Source organism: Antedon mediterranea, chromosome 10, assembly GCF_964355755.1.
Source record: "Antedon mediterranea chromosome 10, ecAntMedi1.1, whole genome shotgun sequence".
In the NCBI taxonomy this organism is placed as follows: Eukaryota; Metazoa; Echinodermata; class Crinoidea; order Comatulida; family Antedonidae; genus Antedon; species Antedon mediterranea.
In genome coordinates, this window is record NC_092679.1 from 15161661 (window position 1) to 15183947 (window position 22287).

General features: G+C 31.1%; 1 long non-coding RNA gene and 14 other non-coding genes across 15 annotated transcripts in view; all 15 read left to right on the forward strand.

Moving 5' to 3' along the window:
• The window catches only part of LOC140060314 (uncharacterized), a 77846-nt gene that overhangs the window by 11190 nt on the left and 44369 nt on the right, over nucleotides 1–22287 (forward strand). The gene's annotated exons all lie outside the window — the stretch shown is intronic.
• Trnas-aga (transfer RNA serine (anticodon AGA)) lies at nucleotides 17943–18024 on the forward strand. Its single transcript has one exon. It is a non-coding gene; the product is annotated as a tRNA-Ser (tRNA).
• Nucleotides 18121–18202, forward strand: Trnas-aga (transfer RNA serine (anticodon AGA)). Its single transcript has one exon. It is a non-coding gene; the product is annotated as a tRNA-Ser (tRNA).
• Nucleotides 18299–18380, forward strand: Trnas-aga (transfer RNA serine (anticodon AGA)). The gene has a single exon. It is a non-coding gene; the product is annotated as a tRNA-Ser (tRNA).
• Trnas-aga (transfer RNA serine (anticodon AGA)) lies at nucleotides 18476–18557 on the forward strand. Its single transcript has one exon. It is a non-coding gene; the product is annotated as a tRNA-Ser (tRNA).
• Trnas-aga (transfer RNA serine (anticodon AGA)) lies at nucleotides 18653–18734 on the forward strand. Its single transcript has one exon. It is a non-coding gene; the product is annotated as a tRNA-Ser (tRNA).
• Trnas-aga (transfer RNA serine (anticodon AGA)) lies at nucleotides 18830–18911 on the forward strand. Its single transcript has one exon. It is a non-coding gene; the product is annotated as a tRNA-Ser (tRNA).
• Nucleotides 19008–19089, forward strand: Trnas-aga (transfer RNA serine (anticodon AGA)). The gene has a single exon. It is a non-coding gene; the product is annotated as a tRNA-Ser (tRNA).
• Nucleotides 19185–19266, forward strand: Trnas-aga (transfer RNA serine (anticodon AGA)). Its single transcript has one exon. It is a non-coding gene; the product is annotated as a tRNA-Ser (tRNA).
• On the forward strand, nucleotides 19363–19444 carry Trnas-aga (transfer RNA serine (anticodon AGA)). The gene has a single exon. It is a non-coding gene; the product is annotated as a tRNA-Ser (tRNA).
• Nucleotides 19540–19621, forward strand: Trnas-aga (transfer RNA serine (anticodon AGA)). Its single transcript has one exon. It is a non-coding gene; the product is annotated as a tRNA-Ser (tRNA).
• Trnas-uga (transfer RNA serine (anticodon UGA)) lies at nucleotides 19719–19800 on the forward strand. Its single transcript has one exon. It is a non-coding gene; the product is annotated as a tRNA-Ser (tRNA).
• On the forward strand, nucleotides 19898–19979 carry Trnas-uga (transfer RNA serine (anticodon UGA)). Its single transcript has one exon. It is a non-coding gene; the product is annotated as a tRNA-Ser (tRNA).
• On the forward strand, nucleotides 20081–20162 carry Trnas-aga (transfer RNA serine (anticodon AGA)). The gene has a single exon. It is a non-coding gene; the product is annotated as a tRNA-Ser (tRNA).
• Nucleotides 21775–21856, forward strand: Trnas-aga (transfer RNA serine (anticodon AGA)). The gene has a single exon. It is a non-coding gene; the product is annotated as a tRNA-Ser (tRNA).

Consider the following 22287-nt stretch of genomic DNA (forward strand, 5'->3'; position numbering starts at 1 on the left):
TGCATAAAATAATAAGAATCAAAAGGGATATCAAATAAAAACAAAGAATTCAATTTAATTAAAACAATACAAAACAAAAGTAAACAGGCAGTGTAAGATGATGTTTTGTGTTTTTTAATACTTTTCTTCTCTTTTGTGGCGTAAACACCACTTGTATTCATATTAATATTATCATAATCATGTCATAATCATAACATCCTTCATATTATTTCATTATTATCACATTTTGGTTATTTTCTAATGTTATTCTTCATTTCAATTTGTTTAACTTGCTTTCATTTTCACAGCAATTGCCTGTTCACAATATATGTCTTATACAGTATTAGGATTTTTGTTCAATTCCTAGCAAAATTAAATCTTTTTTTTTACATTATTACGTACATTTAAATGTATTACTAACTAATTTATTTATCCATCTGTCATTTCATTGTGCTTTGATGAGTTGAGATGTCCGAACCTTTGTCTTCCATTTTCTGAGAAATATGTCCTATTTACAACGTTAGTGTTTACAAACAATATTCAATAATCACGACCGGCCTGATGGTCTTAGATTTTATCATTTCAACGTCATCAGTGTACTTACTAGGTCACACAAGGTCATAAAAGAACGTGAAGACAATTCAAACGTTTAACGTTGCAAACGTGATCATTATTGTAAAACCCCTTTGTTTAAAAAACGTTTGGTAAATACCAGTAGCAGACGAAAGAAATATTTCAATCCGGGCGCGCGCTCTTTTGCCGAATTCAGTCTTTTTAGTATTGATCGGTCAATTTAGATTAATTGTACAGACAATAATGCTATTGCAAATATTTTAATGAATGCAGTTAATAGTTTTTAATTAAACAATGTACATTGTAATATAATATAATTAACATTAATTGAAAGGGAAAACGGTTTTGCTGTAGGCCTAAAGTTTGTAAAAAAGGAGCAATAAAAGATCTTTATTTTTTTTCTTATAATCTAAATCATATAGAAATTAGAAAACTTTGTTATTTTAATTATCCATCAAATGAAAGATTTTTACTACAAGAATGAAAAATAGCTAATGACCGCTTTGGTAATATTCATGTTTTTATATGAAAGAAATGACTACCTTGTGTCATTATTCAATATTTTATCTCAGGCATCTTATAAATAAAAACAAAATTCTTAACTTCACACAAACTTAAATTGCAAAACGAATGAAACTTTAATCAACAATGCACAAGTAAACAATTACAAAAATGTAAAAATTATATCTTTTTCTTAAGGTAATTAATATAGAATTTATGAAATTTCAAATTGTGTGTATTTTCATAATGTGAATCGTGAGCAATTCGTTTCTCTCTATAACGCAGCAAAACTTGGCTCAATAGGTGAATAAATGATATTGTATAGATCAAGTAATAATTTAACAGAAAGAAATTAAAATTATATTTGCTAACTACTAGAAAAATGTGTTTTCCATTTGAATTGTAAGTGGATGTAATGTACTTAACTTGAGATTCGAACATCCAAAGATTCAAGATTCAAGAAATTTTATTTGTCCATAAAAATAGAAATTCACTTTGCTTTGCAAAAAATGTTGCCACAATTTAAAACGTGCAGTATTATAAATACAAGATAAAAAGTTAAAATAAAAAACTGCTAACCTGTGTATCTAGAATGATGTGCTAAGTGAATTGTGCATGTTTGTAAACTATAATCTAAACTATGTCGGTCTGTCGGTCTGTCGGTCTGTCTGTCGGTCCGGTATCACTATGCGTTTTAGCACGCGACTTATGGCTGTTGGCCTTGTTTAAACTGTATTTAATCCCTCTGCATGCAACATTCGTCGGGGAAAGTACGACTGAAGTTTGAACCGGAAAATTAAAAATTTGTCCCATGCATGTAACGCGCTCTTCCTCCTTGCAACGATTTCCGTTTTAAGATGTTTTTCATTGTTGTGTCTACAATGAACATTCAATCGAAATGACCTAATCTTTTTACCTTCAATACAGCTTCAATATCTATTTATAAGTATCCGGTTGGTTTGTAAAACAAATACATTCATCTGTCATCTTAATACCTAAACACCAACTCTTTAATACCTAAACACCAACTGTTTAATACCTAATCACCAACTGTTTTGTACTGAATCACCAACAGTATAGCTAAACACCAACTGTTTAATACCTAATCACCAACTATTTAATACCTAAACACCAACTGTTTAATACCTAAACACCAACTGTTTAATACCTAATCACCAACTGTTTAATACCTAAACACTAACTATTTTTAAATAGTTTTTTAAACACAAACTGTTTAATGTCCCAAAAACCAACTGTTTAATATCTAAACACTAAATATTTAATATCTAAACACTAAATATTTAATATCTAAACACTAAATATTTAATATCTAAACACTAATTTTTCAATACCTAAACACTAAATATTTAATATCTAAACACTAAATATTTAATATTTAAACACTAATTGTTTAATATCTAAACAGCAACTGTTTAATACCTAAACACTAAATGTTTGATATTAGTCTGTAGATCCCGGTCCCATAGATTAAAATGTTGCACTTCTTAAAAGTTCCTGTAAATGCAAAAAAAGTAAGAATGAATACACTACTTAAAAAATGATATTGAACACTGGCTGCAATCCAACTAGTGGACTAACTGACTGACCGACAAAATCGACAGATGCATTGTTTGTTTCCGACTAGATTTGGATGGAATCCAAGGGAAAAATCCGGTTAACATCGGTATACAGTAACACAGTAAGTGCTTATTTTAAGTAAATTATAAACATAACACTACCCGTAAAAGCGTCATGAGTACGGAAATAGACACATCTTAGTTGACTCTTCAAACTTTAAGTAACCATTCCGACCACCCTTCAGATGGTTTCTGGTGATGATATTTCACCTATATTTTATATATAGTAAACTTGAAGTACTAACAAATTACATGATATTTTTCTTATATCTATGCCTCTCTGGTTTTTAAATATGTTGTTCCTTAGAAAGTTTTCTAAGGAACAACATTCAGAAAGATTTTTTTAAACTTGAAATATTACGTTTTTAAAATAACTTATTTTAATTTCGCAAATTATTTGTTTGAACTGAGCCTGACAAGCAAAACAAATAATTTGCAAAATTAAAATAAGTTATTTTATAAACGTCATATTTCAAATTAAACAAATATTTCTGAATCAAAGTCAAACAATTGTAAATTTAATTAAAATACCATAGGCCCAATATTGTTATTTATTGTTATTAGTGTTTAGTCAGAGTAAGGTACAAAACGAGCTTTGGAAGTAGAAATTCTTCATCCTGTCTGTCTTCATCAGGCCTACTGATATGCGCGTTATCAATGAATTATTATAAATCAATCATCCAATTAACATTATTGTTGATATTATTAAGATGTATTATCCCCTGAAAAATATTTGTTGTTGTTGAATAGACCCTTATGCAATGTTAATGCAACATAATAATTATATAATATTTAAAAAAAGGTATGTTTAGTCGCGTGAAATAATAATAGCTCACTATGTCTGTCGGTTGGTTGGTAAATGAGCTTAGCAAGGTTTTAATAAATATTTCCTTTACTTGAAATTAAGATATTTTTTTGTTAACAGAAGGAAATTTGAAGTAAATAATATGGAAAAAAAATAAAATTGTTTTCTTAAATTATTAAATAAAGAATATTGTAATAAAAAATGAAACAATTATTGTTCCAAACTTCACAAATTCTTTCCTCTTTTGGTGTTCTTGTCCACCGTATCACTACAATCAAGATATCGATAAACACGCAGTTTAGGCCTATATACCATAATTATAGTGGTTACTTTCTATGAATGTTTAAATTAAATTATTTTTGTTTCATACAAATTATAATGAAAGAAATAATAATTTAAACAAAATAATATATATAGGCCTAGATATGATAAAAAATGTGCACCAAGTTTTATATTATAATGATAATAAATTTCTTTCGGACTGTTTATCTTTATCGAGTTAGTTCAGCTATTTGTTTATTATTTATACACTGATACCCACAGCATTGTCGTTTTTCAGGAATTTGCCTTTTGATTAACAATAATAATAATAATTGACATTTAAAAAAATGTATGTATACAATTATTGTAAGTATTTATTTTTAGATATTAAGAGATTAAGAGCATTGGTTCTAAACATAATTCTGATTAAAATTGTTTTTTTAATTTTGATAATATTTTCCCGGGTAACAAATGACTGATATCACACGATTTTGTAACAAAAAAATAAGGAATGTTCCCACGCCGCTGATTTAAGAATAAATAGAAATACAATGTTTTATAATTACCAGTGTTTTGATCTCAGATTAGCCTAAATCGGTCAGTATTTTATTTTAATTCTTTCTTTTGTAAAGCTGATCTACAAAAACTTTGTATACTCTTTTTATATGAAAACACTTGAATATTGTCCATCAATCTCACATGTAGGTAATGTTAAGTGGATGAATATAATATAAAAGGTTTGTCTTTCAGACACTTGTCGGCCTTGTCAAAGTAATATTTCCAAAATACGTACAATTGTTTTGTGTCCAGGTAGATTGTTGCTTTCTGAGAAATGTTATTGCAGACTTTAATCAACAAACCGGAAGTAATTTCAAAGGGATTGTGGGGATTAAAAAATATGTCAGGAAAATAATAGAAACCTAAAATTAGAAATATTATGATGAAGCCACAGGTATGAGTAATAATGAAAGGATATCAGTGCGCATGTGTAAATAGTTACGTCAATGCGCGGTCTTTCTCTTACGTATAGGACATCTTTTACGTCAGCTTGTCTACGTAGATCAGTCCCTTAATTTAGTCTGACATCATAGGCTACCTACGCGCAGTTTAAAGTCAACATGAAACTATAGTAAAAACATCTAACTTATATATTAAAGATAAGATTACATGAATATGGCATACATTTTCAATAGGCCTATGTACAACTTTTTTTAAAGAGTATTATTTAATTTCGGAGCCATTTTTGACAGTTTAATTATTGTATGAGCTACGCTTTGATATCTATTTTTGACAGACATTTGTTATTATACGTTACCACTCCTCCGTTTAAAAAAATCCTGGATCCGCTCCCGATATTGATAAAGTAAATCTCATTATTTCTTTTCCTTTTCTGTAGTGCTTAATACTATTAATAGTTTTCGGTACTCAAATTTCCACCCGCCCCTCCATTGAAAATTTAAAGTCGGTATGAATCAACATAACTTATCAAAGAGCAAAACAACAACTAAAGTGTGGAATAGGCCTAATATTCCAAACAATATAAAATCAAAATCAACGTTAAAACAAAACAATTGCCATTTTATTATGTTTTTGCTTAATCTGGACCATTATTATTATTATTTCTTTAGAATGTGTTTGTTTTGTCATTTTACAAAAGGCCTATCAGGCCTAGGTTTCAAACATGTAGGCCTAAAGAAGCTCTATAATTTTCCGCTAACATTTGTCTGTTTAGGCCTAAATAGCTTCAGTTCTCTCCATTGAGAGATTTTATTCAGTATAACAGGAAAACATGCATAGTGCCACAGCAGCCGATCTGTCAATTGAATAATATCGATAACTAATCAATCTTGGCGCGTGATTTATACATTTGCCAATCCTTACCATAATGCTATTAAAGATCAATGATAATTAGTTCTTTCATAACTGCGATAAATTAAGTTCTACAAGGGCCTATTATGGGTAAGGTGAACAAATATAGGTGGCGGCTGATGACAAATGTTAGAAACGAACCCGCTAAACCTAAGCCTCCATCAATATGTTTAAGATTTTTAAGAGTATTTGGTACGTGATTCGCTGATTGTAGCAGGCGAGAATCAAGCTCAGAATCGCTGCGTGATAGTGTGAAAAATCGATCAAGCCTAATGAGTAGGCCTAGCTTTTAAATCACGAAGTGTTGTGATAACAAAACAAGTTTAAACATCATTAGGACAATTAATATTATACGTTTACGTTATTAATTGAGGCCTATACAACACTGCATTGTATATGTTTAAATAATTAGGAAACGTAGGCCTATAGCCCGAAAGTTACTCATGTCTTTGGAGTTAAACCTGCTTACTCTTCTTCTCTCTCAGGCTTACGGACACCTCAAAATTTTAATGATAAGACTAAGGGGAAAATTATTTAGAAGTGAAACTGGGCTCAAATTAAAATAGGCGTATTCACATCAATCGAAACCACATAATAAATACCCACACTTCCGATATGTGTTTTTTGAAGTTTCCAGTTTATCATGTTCTTTCCGTGAAAATAGAGTAGTTGGTGTAGAAAAACAATTACCTTCAAAAACATGTGTAAATACGTTACCTATACAATCACTACACTTGATTGATTGTGATTTGAAAGTCTAACACTATAATTATTATATTTTGTTGAAACTACCAAAGAACTTATAGCACAAGAATCTCCTGTTCTTCAATTTGCATTCAAAACACAGTATCGGAAGTACAGGGTTAAAAGGTCAAACTGGGCGAAATAAAATAGAGCAGCACCAATTGATGCATTATGGGATTTTTAGAACCCTTCTTGTTGCACTTCATAAAGTTGTACAAAGATGGAAATACGTTACATAGGCCTACGTACTACACACTACACTTGTTCATGTGATTGAATAGACCATACATAAATAAAGGAAGATACAGCACCAAATAATGCATTATGGGATTTTAGAACTCTTCTTTTTGCACTCTATGCAGTTTTGTCTCAATTAAGATTGGAAAGAAACACCAAATAATGCATTATGGGATTTTAGAACCCTTCTTTTTGCACTCTATGCAGTTTTGTCTTAATTAAGATTGGAAAGAAACATCAACTGATGCATTATGGGATTTTAGAACCCTTCTTTTTGCACTCTATGCAGTTTTGTCTCAATTAAGATTGGAAAGAAACATCAACTGATGCATTATGGGATTTTAGAACCCTTCTTTTTGCACTCTATGCAGTTTTGTCTCAATTAAGATTGGAAAGAAACATCAACTGATGCATTATGGGATTTTAGAACCCTTCTTTTTGCACTCTATGCAGTTTTGTCTCAATTAAGATTGGAAAGAAACATCAAATAATGCATTATGGGATTTTAGAACCCTTCTTTTTGCACTCTATGCAGTTTTGTCTCAATTAACATTGGAAAGAAACATTAACTGATGCATTATGGGATTTTAGAACCCTTCTTTTTGCACTCTATGCAGTTTTGTCTCAATTAAGATTGGAAAGAAACACCAAATAATGCATTATGGGATTTTAGAACCCTTATTTTTGCACTCTATGCAGTTTTGTCTCAATTAAGATTGGAAAGAAACACCAAATAATGCATTATGGGATTTTAGAACCCTTCTTTTTGCACTCTATGCAGTTTTGTCTCAATTAAGATTGGAAAGAAACACCAAATAATGCATTATGGGATTTTAGAACCCTTATTTTTGCACTCTATGCAGTTTTGTCTCAATTAAGATTGGAAAGAAACATCAACTGATGCATTATGGGATTTTAGAACCCTACTTTTTGCACTCTATGCAGTTTTGTCTCAATTAAGATTGGAAAGAAACATCAACTGATGCATTATGGGATTTTAGAACCCTTCTTTTTGCACTCTATGCAGTTTTGTCTCAATTAAGATTGGAAAGAAACATCAACTGATGCATTATGGGATTTTAGAACCCTTCTTTTTGCACTCTATGCAGTTTTGTCTCAATTAAGATTGGAAAGAAACACCAAATAATGCATTATGGGATTTTAGAACCCTTATTTTTGCACTCTATGCAGTTTTGTCTCAATTAAGATTGGAAAGAAACACCAAATAATGCATTATGGGATTTTAGAACCCTTATTTTTGCACTCTATGCAGTTTTGTCTCAATTCAGATTGGAAAGAAACATCAACTGATGCATTATGGGATTTTAGAACCCTACTTTTTGCACTCTATGCAGTTTTGTCTCAATTAAGATTGGAAAGAAACATCAACTGATGCATTATGGGATTTTAGAACCCTTCTTTTTGCACTCTATGCAGTTTTGTCTCAATTAAGATTGGAAAGAAACATCAACTGATGCATTATGGGATTTTAGAACCCTTCTTTTTGCACTCTATGCAGTTTTGTCTCAATTAAGATTGGAAAGAAACACCAAATAATGCATTATGGGATTTTAGAACCCTACTTTTACACTCAATAGTTTTGTCTAAAATAAGATTTAAAAAAAACCCCACCAACGCTGATGCATTATGGAATTTTTAAAAACCCTTTATTTTTGCATTTTGTTCTAATATTTATTGTTTTTATGAGATAGCAGATTAGCAAAGATGTTTTGTGCCACTGTTTTGATTAATATTCTGCATTTATGATCACCTAAAAAATAATATTAATATAAATCATAGAATTATTATTTTGCAGTCAGGCTTGCTCTATGTGTGTGTGTATGTGTGAGACTGAGAATGAAACACAAATATAGATGATATAATGATTTAGATAAATATTTATTCTGAAAAGTCCCGTGAGCACGGATCACGGCAAAATAGAAAATATACCTACTGTATTGCCCTAATAAGTGATTAAGTAGAAAATACTGGGATGCTACAAAAGCCAATGGATGCCACTGAAATGGCATCCAGCAGCCCAGCAAGTGAGGCGTGGTATCGGGACTTTTCAGAACAAAAAATGTGTTGAGCTATCCAATGTTTCTGCCTTGGGCGTAGCCATAATGGTGGTCAATCAGTCAGAATATAATGTATTAATATATATTTCAATTTCTAAGATACTTTAATAGCCTACTTATACCCTACGGTGAACAGTAACTGTTAAAGTAAAATTTTGGAATTGCTTGATCCTAAAAGTTTTGTGTTCTACTGTAGGTAACTTGCAGACTACACGGAAGGCTAAAAATTGCTTTTTAGATTGATATTAGACAAACCAGGTCATACACCGTTCTACTACAAAATGTGTGAACAGATTTGTTTTCCTTGCACGTTAAGTCGTGCGTTATGCAATAATATGACTATAATTTTCAATAATTGATACTAAGCACAATTAATAAAATTAATTACTAGGATTTTACTTACAATTATAAAGTATAAAATGATGAAAAATGGCAAACGTATTATGAATTAATTTAATTGGTTATTTAGGTAAAAGTTGGCCGATGTGTACTGTATTTGAACTGTATTATATCTCATATATATTACATTTATATTATACCATCGTTATAAATTAGATTGTATTATAATAATGTGCATTATATCCATGCATCATAATCTGACTAATCCTAGGCCCAATTCAGACAAGCAACATCAAATTTACCGACACAATCGCTGGATTAAGGAGGGCGAAGATCCAATGCTGGCGGTAGCATGCCTGCTATCATAGCGCTGTGCTGCTCCTATTCTACGTTAGATAACAGTGACATTTCGTACAATATACAACAGATGCAAGATTATGTCGCCACTCGTTTCAAACGCTAAATGCTTTTTTTCCAACAAAAACGACTTAATCTTGAACGAAGACGAACCAAAATCAGATACATATGAGCAATTACATTGATTGGATGTAAATCATATTTATTAGTATTTATTAGATAAAGTTAAAACTAAGTAGGATTTAATCTATATTTATAAAAGCCTTAAAATTCCCCTCTGGGGACACATCGATAGAAATAACATTATCATCACTGAGCGCATAGTTTATTTATAAATATACAGTGTACTAAAAATTATTACTGAATTTTCTAAAAATATTGGAGGTGAATCACCGGGAAAACAGGGAAGAGTGAATTCACTCTTCCCTGGGAAAACCAATTAACGGAACATAATCTGTGCAGTAAACACCCGGGAATCCGGGATCCGCTTTATCTGTATGTATAATGCAATAGAAACATTCCTATGTGCAACATTCGATACACATTAGAGTAGGACATTAAATTACGGATTATCGTACTGCAACATTTTTACTGCATTTAGTCGATGAGGTGCGCAGTCAATGAAATACATATTGTGATGATTTATACCAAACCTCTTGATAAATAATTGCAGTAAAAAAGAGTGAACATGTAGTTACTGTAGTAGATACAGTAGAATGATCCGTAATTTGAACATATTCCCTTAAATTTAAATAAACATAACAATTTGCATAAATTAAAATGGAAGCCATATTGCCATTATATTATTAATAAAAAACCAATAATTTGAAACATGAACGTAATTGTTTTTAGTTAAAAATGTAAAAAATAGTGACTTTCCAACAATAACAGGAGAATAGTTTGATAACTAATAATAATTTTTATGGAAAAATAAAATGTATGAATAAAAATTAATAGCCCTAGTTTATATGGCCTTTTTTTGATAAACAATATTATTCAAATATCGGAACCAACCAACCTAATGATTTTTAATCGTTTTCAAATGTTTGATCTAATTCAAGATGTTGTATTAAGTTTTAAAGAAAGATTGTTTTTCTTCATTATATCTTTACTCTTACTAAATGTTTTACTAACGAATTGTAATCTATTTATATGTTTGCTTTATGTACACGTCAACTAACGATCAAATAACAGTTTTCTCATCGCAACTAATTGTACAATGTAATTTAGAAAACTACAACCATTTTTCAATAAACATACACATCATACAACGTACATTTCTAGCCTAACAAAATTTTAAAACTTTCTATTATTTAAAAGTCGAAGATAGCCAGGTCTCGGGTCCATTCTATTGTCGCCACAGATTGATATCTTCATCAGTACTTCTATGAATGAATGATTAGGTGGGAACACGAACGCTAGTTGATCATACCCAGTACCGTTTTGATAGTTCAATACAAATTACTCAGTAATATTTAAAAAAAATGCTAACATCTTTATAATATTGTCTAATTCATTGTTCCCTAATATCCTCATTTTAAAAATAATTTTTTATAATAATAATCTCATATTATTATTTTCTAAGTGTAAAACTAAGATGTGTCAAGATTCAATAGTTACTGGCTCGACATATTTGTTTTATAATTATTATTAAAAATACAGTTTTTGATAGTTATAAGAAAGAAAACAAATAAATAACATTAAACATAACCTTTGACCCGTTTGTTAATTGATTCAGCCGAATATTATTACAGATTACTACTACCGTACACATCCATGATTTGTTGAAATGTAAGATAGAACGTTTCACGAACTGTAACCTAAAAATTATATGTTGAAATGTTTGTGTATACCATTTTAATGTCACATGTCACAAATAAAACTGCTTTGACCAAACATTGGATTGAAACAAAATTATTTACCTGAAAACTGTAATTTAAAGCAAAAATAGTCAAATTGTCTAGAAGTCAATGGGTTTTTGATTGGATTTAACCGTTTATTTAATTTCTTTTTGTAAGTGAAAACATTATTTTAACATTTTTTTTTATACGGAAGTGATTAACTTTATTAAAACTGCGAAATGGCCTTTTTTTTTAAATCTTCATGTTTTAACATATTTAACAATTGTTTTGTACAATCGTGTTTTGACCGTAATTAAGCGTTCCTTGATTCATTATTTGGTCAAAAACATATACAAGAAAAATGTATGAGAACAAGATACAGATCATAATTCAAAAACTTAATTATAGATATTTATTATTAATTATTTATTTATTAACGTTCGTTAATTTTATTATATACCTCTACGTTGGCTAAACCAGGGAGGAGTGAAAATAAAATAATATAATTTCACTCTTCCCCGGCTGAACACAATTATTAATATTAGCTAGCATCGAGATAGATCGAGTTGTTATTACATTTGACTATCAGATTATTTCTTGATAAATGGGCCGTTTAAACTACAGTATTATCTTTTTGATTCTGTTTGATTGAAATTTCAAGAATATTATCATTGAATTAGAGTTGATTGAAAATGCACAGGTTAGGTAGATATAAATGTAGGGTATTAGGCTTTTCTATGATGAGGACACGCTAAGTAGACTTTTCGTAGATAGAAAAAATAATATGTCAAAAAATAATAAATCGAATATGCTGACTGGGTACGTTCATAAACACTTTCAACGAAAATGATAGTTTGCGTATTTGTATTTTAGTCGTAAAGTAAATCTATATGTAAGGCGTAATGTCGTTGTTACATGTTTTACCAGGTAAGAGTGAAATTAAGAGTGAAATTAAGAGTGAAATTACTTAATTTCACTCTTCCCTAGTTTTACGGATGATAATAATGGCCAAAGTATGTACAGAATATCGCATCAGTCTCATTTGTTTTTTATGACACCATATTTAATCATAATTTCCATAGGCCTAGTTTATAACATCATGTTTATAACACATAGTAATAGATAGTAATATCACCAATAATATATATTTTTATATATTATAGTTATATAACCGCGATCTTAACTGTCGAATTTATTGTAAATAATTAATTATCAATAGTAATTATTTATTTTATTTTTATTCAATTTTCTTTCATATACAATACAAAGAAGAAAAAACAAATATAAAAGGCAAGGAAAGACCAAACAGATGCTAAACACCTATGCTAATTAGTCAACCCAGAACAGAGCACAGAAATAAACCAAACAAATATTTAAAATTTCCATTCTACAATTAAAGCATCTACAAGAAAGCGACCAACTACACACATTTTCAACATCAAAATTATTAAAAAAATAAGTAATGAAATAATTAATAATTATAATAATTCAATATATTGTTAATTTCAATCCTTGTTTCATTGAAATTTATTTTTCATTATTGAATTATGTTTAATATTCGAGGGGGGGGGGGGGACTTTAGCAACCATTTCCCCCATAATTGGAATTCACCATTTAAAAACAAAATGACGAGTCAAGAAAACTGAAAAAAAAAATCGGCTAATAAAGCCTAGACCATATTCAAATTTGTTTATTATTGAATTATGAATTTTCGAGGGGGCTTTAGCGACACAACCATTTACCCCATAATTGGGAATTCACCAGTTTAAAAATAAATAACGGTCGAAAAACCCTATTTTGTTTATTATTGAATTATGTTAGTGTGCTTTATCGATACAATCATTTTACCCGTCGCTGGACTTTATTGCACACAGAATAACAGTGCAATTGTTCGCTACCTCCGTGAAATAAAATTAATGAAATATACAATACAATATACTGTAATAGGCTATATCAGAATACATACGTATATACAATACAATATACTGTAATAGGCTATATCAGAATACATACGTATATACATGTCATACATTCTAAAGGCCTACTAATAATCACTAATGATTTGAAATTATTCAATCGACATTTACAATGACATTTACCGGCTGCAAACAGGCTTTAAATTTATCAATCAAATAATTTTGTCAATTACTGTAAGATAGAGATAATGCGGCTTGTAAATTAATTTTCTTCGTTCAATTTGTTTGTCATCGAAAATTATTAATGCATCTACAATAAGATCAATTCCAACTTGACAATTTGTAAAAAGATCTTGTCTGGTTATAACGCAAAAGATTATTGTTTAAAAATAATTTAAAACCACAACTAAACACTAAATATTTTGAAACATAGTACTAGCGCTTGATATTTGTAATTGGTTACTGATAACAAATTATAATATTTAAATGAAAATTCGTGGGGGTGTGGTAAAATTATATGTTTTTAAAAATGGACAGATGGGATCGGAAACCGTTTGTTTTGAACTAACATAATGTAACGTTTCGTGCCTTTAATTTGTTTAAAATAATTAGGCCCTACTGTTATACGATCTATCATTTTATATGGAATTTTTATTTTTGAAATCAATCAATGAATTTTTTTTCAAAAAAGTTTAAATAACTATATCTAAATGTTATGTAGGCCTAAAGGAAGGGCTACCAAACAGTTATAAAAATTTAAATATATTTAAAAAGTTGGGTGCGATTTATACTATATTAAACCTGTTTAATTGATGTTTTTTGGGGCTTTCGTGGTAAAAAATTGTATTTTAAATTTAGTCTTTTGATGTTTTCTGCTTTTAATGGAAGGTTTTTACCTTTTTAACTCTCAATTCTGTATATTATTTGTAATCTTGTTGCATACATTATTGTATTATATATTCGTATAGTGTTATTGTAATTGTTTTTTTACCAAATGAATGGTTAAATTAAATCTGAAAATTATGATATATTATTTGAAATATCTTGAATTATCATGTCAAGTTCAAATGTTTTACATAAGAAAAAAATCACAATACAAATCAGTTTTTATTTTACAGATACTAAAAAAAAGTATTATAGGCCCCATTGGTTTGTGTAACAAATGGTCTGTATTTGGTAAAGATACTTTTTTCGTTCGATTTAAAATCCTGTCTAATAGCATTTAAACCGGTGTGAGGCGCTTTGTTAAAAGCACCATAGATAAAAAAAAATCCAAATAAACAAACCAACTTTCAATTATTAGCCAAAGTTTATGTCTGATCATATCCAACAATTTGATATAGATTAATAATAATAATTATATAAGTGCATCTTTATAACCTACAAATAATCTATGAAACAGAAACAAGAATAAATATTTTCTTACCTTCGTAAAATTAATTATTTAAATTCACATGTTGACGGACTTGATGTTATAACAGGATCGAGCATTCAACTGTTGTTGATTTTAATTGAAGCCTGTTTGTCTGAAGGACCTATTTTTGAGTGAGTGAGTTACAATAACATGGGGTAAAGAAATTGAATGCGTATTAAGTTATTTACATTCGTTTTTACTGCCCTTACGAGTGCACAGAAGTGTATTGCATCTAGGGTCTTCAAGAACCTTTCAAGTACCCGGAGAAAAAGCAATCTTTCCCGTCAAGTCGTCTTCTTAACTACGCTTAACCAAGATTTGCTTGGTTTTTGCTAATTTGATTTGAAGACAATCGTGATTTTCAGGGCAATTTAGTAAACTAAATACTCGTTGACAATAACAACATTTAAAAAAAACCATACAAATTGGAAACATTTTATAATTACGAATAAAATAATTACCAATTGTTATATTTAGAATAGGAACCAACTACATGCAATGCGATTAGCATTTTGCAGTTTAAAAAAATATCTCCATGTTTATAATTCTGGAATTTATAAAAAAAAATGAGGCATATGTTTTGCAGGATAATTAAAGATTGTCTCTTTAATAAAAATAGCGCGGTAAACAACATTGATTCGTAAAGATGACATTTACTATGTTTATTATCTTAATTGCTGATTGAAAAATAATCATTTTCATGAAGAGGACACTCGAGAAAAATGTAAGTAGACGAAGCAAACTGAGATCTTAAACCGATAATCTACCGATGATTCATTTACTAAATTATTACTGCAAATGTAAGCTATGAGATATGAAGCGGTGTAAGCCTCCAATCCGATACAAACTACTCGGCTATCTTGAATGGCATGCAACGTCGTCATCATTCCGAGTGAATGATCGCAAAACGAGCAATGTGTCTCTTAATCATAATCATTACCCAAACAGTAATCATGTTACAAATATTCAGACGGTAATTCCTGTACAAATGTATATTATGTTTCATTCATCGTGGTATTAGATTTGTGCGTTATGTTGATCGACGGATTTTGTTCATTCTGGTATAACATTGACTTGGAGTCGGCGCACGAGTTTTGAATTCCGTCTGACTAAAAGTGGTTGACACGTCTTAATCAATTCTATTGTTATCACTCATTTTCCTTCCCTTTACGCCTTGAAGAACATCGTAAGTTGTACACCTGCAACACAGCAATAGAGCACTCCATAAACATACCGGTAACGCAACTAATAGGGCATCCCGTACATTCCGTGTGAAACATGCATCACACATGTCACACTATTACACCTTTTTACACATGCAGTGAAGAACACTATATCACGCATGCGTCATAGTTAACCCTTGCACACATACAACTAACGAATATAGACACATGCGACGCTATGTATATAGTACTCTCACATCCTCTACACATGCAACCAAGAGTACATTATAACGTTCATGTGACACAGGGTCACACCCTATACATATGCAACCAAGAGTACAGTGTAACACTCATGTGACATATGCGTTGCAACCTATACATAATATGCAACCAAGAATACAGTATAACACTCATGTGACACATGCGTCACATCCTATACACATGCAACCAAGAATACAGTATAACACTCATGTGACACATGCGTCACACCCTATACACATGCAACCAAGAATACAGTATAACACTCATGTGACATATGCGTCACACCATATACATGCAACCAAGAATACGGTATAACACTCATGGATTTACAGTCGATAGACTATTTGTTATTCGTCAGCGTTAATTTATTATGTGATAAACACATTTTTAATCGTTATTAAATTAATAAATTAAATGGCATATATGTCTTCTTATTTATAAACATTAAGAACTTAATTTCAATTAATAGCTTTTAGTATTTTCAATTAATACATTATTTCGACAATGAAATGACCTTGTACTTTTTTGGAATCGTTTCGGTATTATCAATACCTGTTTACGACTTTTAAAGGACAATTATTTAATTACATCAGTTACTGTAAATGTGGATTTTACTTCGTTGGCAATAAAACTAATTAATAAATCTAGCGTTCGGTAATTTGTTTCTCAATCCGATCAACCGATATAGCAGTTGGTCGCTCGTTACCGTCCAAATGTGGAGTGATCCTTAACCCTGCCAATCAGTCTCTTGCCGGGCGCGTAAAAGCCGGCCGACCCAGATGGCGCGAGATTTTAGGCAGACTATGTTCCACTAGAAACGGATTTAAGTTGGGCCAAACATAACACTCGTAAATGGGAACACAAGCGCAAGATGTCCATGTTATCTCAATCAATCAGATAGAGAATTAGTTGAATGCGTTTCGAGTATTTTTCAATTTAATTTGATTATGTCTATGTTATCGTTTCAGAGGTTTTATGGGTAACATACGTCATTTCCGTAATTCTTTTAAAGCAGACGGTATTTTTATTGAAAATAACAAATACTTAACCTAGTTAATATTATTTACATAAACACAAACAAATGTTAGCCATCAATTGAATAAATTGTTGTTTTTTCCGATTTTTTTTTTTTTTTTTGGCGATTCCTAAATTTCCTAAATTTTAATCAGTAACAAGCGATCGGCTTAACTATTTATCCCTTTGATTTCAGGTCAACCTTAAGTTGCGGCTCTGTATTTCCAATAAAGCAAGAATCTTCGTCGGCTATAATCACTTAGAATATTATATACTTAATATAATACTTAATAATATAATGCATATCATAATTTAATCAGCTTTATGTAATACGCTTTTATTACGAAACGAATCGTATCACACAGATATTACATTTTATATGACTGCCGTTATATCAAATATAATAATATTAATTACTTTTATAAAAATAAAATAATAAAAATCATGAAATGAAACGGGTTAGGCCTAACTAAAAAAAAGATATATATATATTAATAATAGGAAATACAAACAAATGTATTAAGTGAATCAGGATTTTATCAGATATTTGTTAGGCCTGTTTTGTAGATAAGACATAAGATATGACATACTTTATTATCTCCAAAAGAAGAATTTACAGGAGCTTGCAAAAAAACAAGATTTATATAAAAATATAAAAGAACAAAATAAAAATCAGACGCGCAAGAAAACGATATCCTTTGTTACAAACTAATGGTATTACATACAGTATAACTAATTGTAGCTGGCTTTTGAATTGTACTCTGGGCGGGATGAATCGAGATGTAGTCGTAGAAATCTATTGGGGTCTCCCCGCGCTGGCTGGAATCCTGCCGACTAGACTACGAACCTTTTTAGAAATTTAAAATAATGTATAGTTAAATATATTGTTCCAGCAAACCTAAAATAGGCCTAATTTGATAAGCTGGTTTTTTTTGTAGTTTATAACTCGAGATGTAGCCTTGGCCGAGCGGTTAAGGCGATAGATTAGAAATCTAATGGGGTTTCCCCGCGCAGGTTCGAATCCTGCCGACTACGAACTTTTCAGAAATTCATAATGTATATTTTAATGTATTTTTCCAGCAAACTTAATATAATCTGATAAGCTGTTTTGTTTTTTCATAAACTCGAGATGTAGTCGTGGCCGAGCGGTTAAGGCGATAGACTAGAAATCTATTGGGGTCTCCCCGCGCAGGTTCGAATCCTGCCGACTACGAACTTTTCAGAAATTCATAATGTATATTTTAATGTATTTTTCCAGCAAACTTAATATAATCTGATAAGCTGTTTTGTTTTTTCATAAACTCGAGATGTACTCGTGGCCGAGCGGTTAAGGCGATAGACTAGAAATCTCTTGGGGTCTCCCCGCGCAGGTTCGAATCCTGCCGACTACGAACTTTTTGGAAATTCATAATGTATAGTTTAATATAGTTTCCCAGCAAACTTTATATAATTTGATAAGCTGTTTTGTTAGTTTTTGACTCGAGATGTAGTCGTGGCCGAGCGGTTAAGGCGATAGACTAGAAATCTATTGGGGTCTCCCCGCGCAGGTTCGAATCCTGCCGACTACGAACTTTTCAGAAATTCTTAATGTATATTTTAATATAGTTTCCCAGCAAACTTTATATAATTTGATAAGCTGTTTTGTTATTTTTTAACTCGAGATGTAGTCGTGGCCGAGCGGTTAAGGCGATAGATTAGAAATCTATTGCGGTCTCCCCGCGCAGGTTCGAATCCTGCCGACTACGAACTTTTTGGAAATTGATAATGTATAGTTTAATATAGTTTACCAGCAAACTTTATATAATTTGATAAGCTGTTTTGTTAGTTTTTAACTCGAGATGTAATCGTGGCCGAGCGGTTATGGCGATAGACTAGAAATCTATTGGGGTCTCCCCGCGCAGGTTCGAATCCTGCCGACTACGAACCTTTTTAGAAATTTATAATGTATAGTTTAATATAGTTTCCCAGCAAACTTTATATAATTTGATAAGCTGTTTTGTTAGTTTTAGACTCGAGATGTAGTCGTGGCCGAGCGGTTAAGGCGATAGACTAGAAATCTATTGGGGTCTCCCCGCGCAGGTTCGAATCCTGCCGACTACGAACTTTTCAGAAATTCTTAATGTATATTTTAATGTATTTTTCCAGCAAACTTAATATAATTTGATAAGCTGTTTTGTTATTTTTTAACTCGAGATGTAGTCGTGGCCGAGCGGTTAAGGCGATAGACTAGATATCTATTGGGGTCTCCCCGCGCTGGTTCGAATCCTGCCGACTACGAACCTTTTTAGAAATTGATAATGTATATTTTAATATAGTTTCCCAGCAAACTTTATATAATTTGATAAGCTGTTTTGTTATTTTTTAACTCGAGATGTAGTCGTGGCCGAGCGGTTAAGGCGATAGATTAGAAATCTATTGCGGTCTCCCCGCGCAGGTTCGAATCCTGCCGACTACGAACTTTTTGGAAATTGATAATGTATAGTTTAATATAGTTTCCCAGCAAACTTTATATAATTTGATAAGCTGTTTTGTTAGTTTTTAACTCGAGATGTAGTCGTGGCCGAGCGGTTATGGCGATAGACTAGAAATCTATTGGGGTCTCCCCGCGCAGGTTCGAATCCTGCCGACTACGAACCTTTTTAGAAATTTATAATGTATAGTTTAATATATTTTTCCATCAAACTTTTCATAATTTTATAAGCTGTTTTGTTTTTTCATAAACTCGAGATGTAGTCGTGGCCGAGCGGTTAAGGCGATAGACTTGAAATCTATTGGGGTCTCCCCGCGCAGGTTCGAATCCTGCCGACTACGAACCTTTTTAGAAATTTATAATGTATAGTTTAATATATTTTTCCATCAAACTTTTCATAATTTTATAAGCTGTTTTGTTTTTTCATGAACTCGAGATGTAGTCGTGGCCGAGCGGTTAAGGCGATAGACTTGAAATCTATTGGGGTCTCCCCGCGCAGGTTCGAATCCTGCCGACTACGAACTTTTTAGAAATTCATAATGTAGGCCTATAGTTTAATGTATTTTTCCAGCAAACTTAATATAATTTGATAAGCTGTTTTGTTAGTTTTTAACTCAAGATGTAGTCGTGGCCGAGCGGTTAAGGCGATAGACTAGAAATCTATTGGGGTCTCCCCGCGCAGGTTCGAATCCTGCCGACTACGAAACTTTCGAACATTTTTTTTACATCTGGAATTATCATTTATAAACTTATGTACACCTTATTGATAAATTCTTTCATGCAAATAAAATACACATGGCTAAGTTAATAAGACCATTTAAAAATGTTTTTATTTGTCTTTGAAATGTATTCTCCTCCCCCCCCCCTCCTCACCCCACCAAAAAACATGAAAAGATAAAGAATAATAAATCAAACTTTGAATAGGTGATTTTGCAGTTTTAAAGTTATTCACTTAAAATATAAAAAAAACAAAAAAAATGATTATTGATCACTTATAAAAAGACAAACAACTATTGACTATATTTAATTCAACTATAGTTTGTTCAGGTCAAAGTGAATAACTAATGAACTGAATATCGCATTGTTTCATATTGGTTTGTATCACTTTGATATGACCATGCTTTTGATACTACGTCCTCACGTAAATCCCGCAGCACTTGAACACCGTCTTGTTAGGCATAACCTCGTTTTCTAGGCTAACGAACGTGGTAGGCCTACTCATCGCCAATCAAGTGTTTTTGTCTTTGTTATATTGGAAAAAAAAATGTACGTAATTGTGCCTCAAGATTTTTTAACGAGATCGTGTACCCATCGCCTGACTTTTCTTGAACGACAATAAAGCTATACGTTTTCTCAAAAAGATTGCCTTCACCTGTACCGTAGCAGTTGATTTAACTATAGATATTATAAAAAATGTATGACTACAAAAATCCCCATTTACGGCTCTATAGCTATCGGCTAAATAGACGGGTTTAATAAGTCGTTGGTAAATGGTTAGTAGCATTCAGTCTTTGAGGTACAGGTAGGCTTTAAGTTGTTGAACTTAAAACAAGTTCAAACACCGGGTTTAAAAAAATGTATAACTTAAGATATAACCAGGATTTGTAATGTGAACGAATTATTTATACGCGTCACTGCACACAACATGTATTCCGTTGTATAGGCCTACGAGCACCGTAGCACGTTTACAAGACGCGTTTCCAATTTGTATAGGCCTATACACGCGTGGGAGTACATGATACTAACACTATAATTATGTAGGCCTAAATATTAAATTTGTTATTATTTTAATATAGTTACACCTTTACTGTATACCTACCATCACAAACAATAATAATCATATTCCCGTTTTTAGTTACATGAGACCGGCCGGTAATGTTCTATTGTTTAAACATGTTTTTAAACCAATGATATATATGATGTTAAATACTATATCTGTAAAATCAGTTTTGTTTTTCCGGTGAACTAGTATAGGCCTACGGAATTATCTAATCGTATTTTAATTACAATATATAAATTCAATTGAATATACTTTGTACCGCACGTACCAACCATGCCCAATGCAAATGAAGTTCAGACAAGAGAGGGCGCTATTCAGGTTTTTCTTTGTATCGAGCGGCAGTGTTTTACATTTTTAAATTGGTTGTAACACAATCCATGTTTGCAGAAGAATTTGTCAAAATATATCTTCAAATATACCTAAAGTATGAATTAATTTTGAATAAAGCATATATAGTAGCTACTTTCCTAGCTTCAATATTGTCATTTTTCGATCGTTTGTAGTGAACCGTTATAAGTCTGGACTGTAATGAGAAGTAGTCGTGGCCGAGCGGTTAAGGCGATAGACTAGAAATCTATTGGGGTCTCCCCGCGCAGGTTCGAATCCTGCCGACTACGAATTTTTTTAAATTATTTTTTTTTTTAAACATTTGTTATTACAGTACCTTGTTTTAAATCATGCTTTATATGTACAAGGTAATTTCAATTTTATTTTTTTTCTTTTGCAAAAAATGTATTATTATTATATTAGGACAAGGTTTTGGTTCAACCTTTTTTGATGAACCAACATTTAAGTTAAGTTAGAGCAAAGTGATTCTCATGTGCTTTTTCAAAGACATTTATTATTAAAGACATTTATTTTCGTCCATAAAAACATTACAATGAAAAGAGAAAAAATAAACACACAAAATAAATTACTAAAACAAAAAAAGCGCTTAAAAAAGGAACGACGTTTTGATGACGCCATCTGGGATTTTCTCAAGAATCTCAAATAAGATTATATTGAAAATATGCTTACAGTAAATATTAATTAAAAAAAGGATACATGC